A 3,260-nucleotide genomic window follows, 5' to 3' on the forward strand; every position below is an offset into this window, starting at 1 on the left:
GAATAAGTCTCCTCCTTATGCGGAAGATTTTTACCAAGTATACAAGATTTCCGGAGTCGTACTAGCGCAAGGACTCTATTTGGGCTCTTACGAGAATGGGCCAAAATATTCCTCATTAGGGGCTCAGCAGGCCCATGGATAATTAGCCCACCATACTTCACCCCGTCCATGTCCGGCCCGTTCACATCAGGTTCGTCCACAGGGACCCGTGCAAATAATGGATCCGTTTATTCGGGCCTAAGAGATACTTTTCCCTTTTCAGTTGCCCCCTCACCCGATGGGTCCGTCAACACTTATGAACGGACCCATGGGGTGACGGATCTAAAACTCGGTAGCCTGTCTGCAAATTTTCATCCGTACAATGCTGAGTCAGGAGCTGGCGCATTAATGCGTTGTGCCAAATGTCAATCTGTTAGTGGCTGTTGTTTTGGAACGAGGCGTCGCTTCGTCTTCCGTTCACTCCCAGTATAAATATTAGTCCTCCGCCTCTCATTTCTCCACTTGCTGCTGGAAGAGATTTGTCAGAGCGAGTCCGTCACGTCTGTCAGAGCGCAACCCGTTCACTCAAGCATCCGTCACTCGTCGCATCCTACTACAAGCTCCTGGTGAGTTATTTTATATCCGTCCTTTCTTTGTTCTTTTATTTGTACTTAATGCGTCCGTCGTTATCTCTAACCCGTCAGAGTCTTAGGTTCTGTAATTATATGTAGGAAATGTCTAGTGCGTCCAGTAACTAGTCGGTCGTTCCCGACGGGGCGGACTACGAGGGGGTATACCCGTCAGGTCCCAAAGACCACGACGTCTCGAGCGAGAGTAGTCCGTCGTCATCTTCCTCGTCCTCAACATATGAGGGCCTGGAGATGATTGAAGCCCAGGAGGTTCCAGATGACGAAGAACAAATAGTGAGGTCCGTCGTAGGGGTTGATGGACTTAGGGAGTTCATCTTGCCCCCAGAGTGGACGGTCCACGCTTTTACGTCGACCATCAAGGAGGGTCACTTCAATACAATAAGGGACCGCTACCAAATTCCTGACCATATCCCACTCCGTCTACCTTACATGTCAGAGAAATGTTATTACAAAGGAGTGGACGGAGTGGGCGTGTACGAGCCGGTGCTAAAGGCTGGGTTGAGGTTCCCATTGAGTTCACTACACCGCGAACTCTTAAGCTACCTAGGCATATCCGTCAGCCAGGTGTCCCCCAACGCCTGGAGGGTCTTTATTGCCATGGAGGTCCTGTACGGAGCCATGACGGACGGAGCGAGGAGGCTCACAATAAGAGAGTTCCTTCATTGCTACCGTCTAGACGAAATAGATAAGTCAAGGGGTATGTACAGCTTCGTCCCTAGGAGTCCCGTTCTGAAAGTCATCTATGAGACCCCGGACTCAAACAGGGATTGGAAGAGTCGTTACTTCTTCATGGAAGGAGACGACTGGATGAGTCATCCAGGGGAGACGGACTTCATGCCCGTCGACACAGTTTGGGGCATTTTAAACTCATCTGGTATGGTCCGTCGTAAACCACTCCGTTCATTCATGTAACTTGTAATGTTTCTAACCTCCGTCTTCTATTTTGCAATCCGACGGCGTCCCCAAGTTACGCTCGAGGAATTCAGTTTCCTTGAAAAAAAAATTTCCAAGACAACACCAGAGGAGAGGACGTGGGCCAAGCTCGTCAACCTCGATACTATCCATTGGTATTGCGACGGTCTTGAACCCACCCGGCGGCCTTAAAGTATGAGAAAACGACCTGTCTGCGTAAGTCCGTCCATCTCTTGCCATTTTCACTTCTCACTCTCTTTTTTTTTATCATCACTATTGCTCCATAATCCGTCATCCTTTATCAGAGATGGAGGATGCCAAAAGACGAGCGGCCATAAGACTTCAAGCCGCGAAGAACAAGAAAACGAGGACGGACACCATGGGGACGGGCTCTAGCAAGCCTTCTCTAAAACGGAAGCTGCCTATGAAGAGCGACGGTCCGTCTAAGCAGCCTAAGGTTCCTTTGGACCCGGTCCTTGGCTTGATGGCGGAGGGGAGCAAGTCAGTCCCTCCGTCCAAGCATGGTAAAGGCAAGGGGCTGATGACAGGTCAGCCAGGCGAGCAGAAGAAACCACCCGTCTTGCTCCGCGAGGATTCCAAGTATGCCTTGGAAAGGATGTCGTCGATCATCACTACCGACGACTACGAGGATCTTGGGAACCACTCGACGGAGGCGATGGGAGAGACGGCCCTCTTCAGTATTGCCCAGGTAATGATCCGTCCACCTTATTCCATCCGTTCATCCATTTTTGCTTTATGTTTTGTTAACTTATTTTCGCCGTCTTCAGGCTATGATCATGACGAAGGGCCTCATGGGACGGTGAGGAGGTTGTATCCCGATCTGGACTTGTCCGCCGTCTCCGTCTCTGCCCCGGAGCCGTCCACTGCCCAGCCCGCTCAGACGGAGGATACCGATGCTCTCTTTGATGATGACGGCATCGTCCGTGAAGCTCCATTGGATCATACTGCTGCGGACAGTAAGGCCAAAGATGCTGGGGACCGTCCAGATGAAGAAGAAGACGGAGCCTGATTATGCCAACTCTCTTTTGTAATAACTTAGCTCTTTTTTTTTTTTTTTTTTGGTAAGTGTGGAACAATTCATAGCACCCGTCATGTTTTACGGGTTTTATTTATACACTGACCGTTCAGCATGTTTATTATATAATGGGTCCGTTGACCTTCTATTTTATCTCTGTGGGATGTATATTTTTTTTTTTTTCTACGTATTTTCATGCTTAAGTGAGCTCCGTCCTGCTTATTGTGGTACTTCCTTTCATGACTCGCTTAGCTATAAAGGCCGTCATCCTTTTGGATGATTTGCATGACTCGTTTTTGAACGGTTCGAAAGTGTCCGTTTTACATAATCTGAATCCATCCGTTAGGTGGACCGTACATTAAACATGCCCGTTAGGCACAATTTAAATCCACACGTTAGGTAGACTGTTTTTTGTACCCGTCCATCAGGTATCTTACTCAGCTTTCTTTGTGAGGTCCGTTCAACTAACGGACGTTGTCCTGAGTTTGCTCATTACATGGACTCAGTAGTACCTGTCTATTTGGGTGCCTGTTCTCCTACGGACGACGTTGGGGCCCGTCCGTTATATGGACTTCAGTTTTCATCCTCTTGGGATGGTCCGTCCATTTGGTGGACATTCGTATTGATCCGTCCATTATATGGACTTAAGTTTTCATCCTCTTGGGATGGTCCGTCCATTTGGT

The sequence above is a fragment of the Quercus suber genome, unplaced genomic scaffold (assembly GCF_002906115.3).
Source record: "Quercus suber isolate HL8 unplaced genomic scaffold, Cork oak 2.0 scaffold_673, whole genome shotgun sequence".
Classification (NCBI taxonomy): Eukaryota; Viridiplantae; Streptophyta; class Magnoliopsida; order Fagales; family Fagaceae; genus Quercus; species Quercus suber.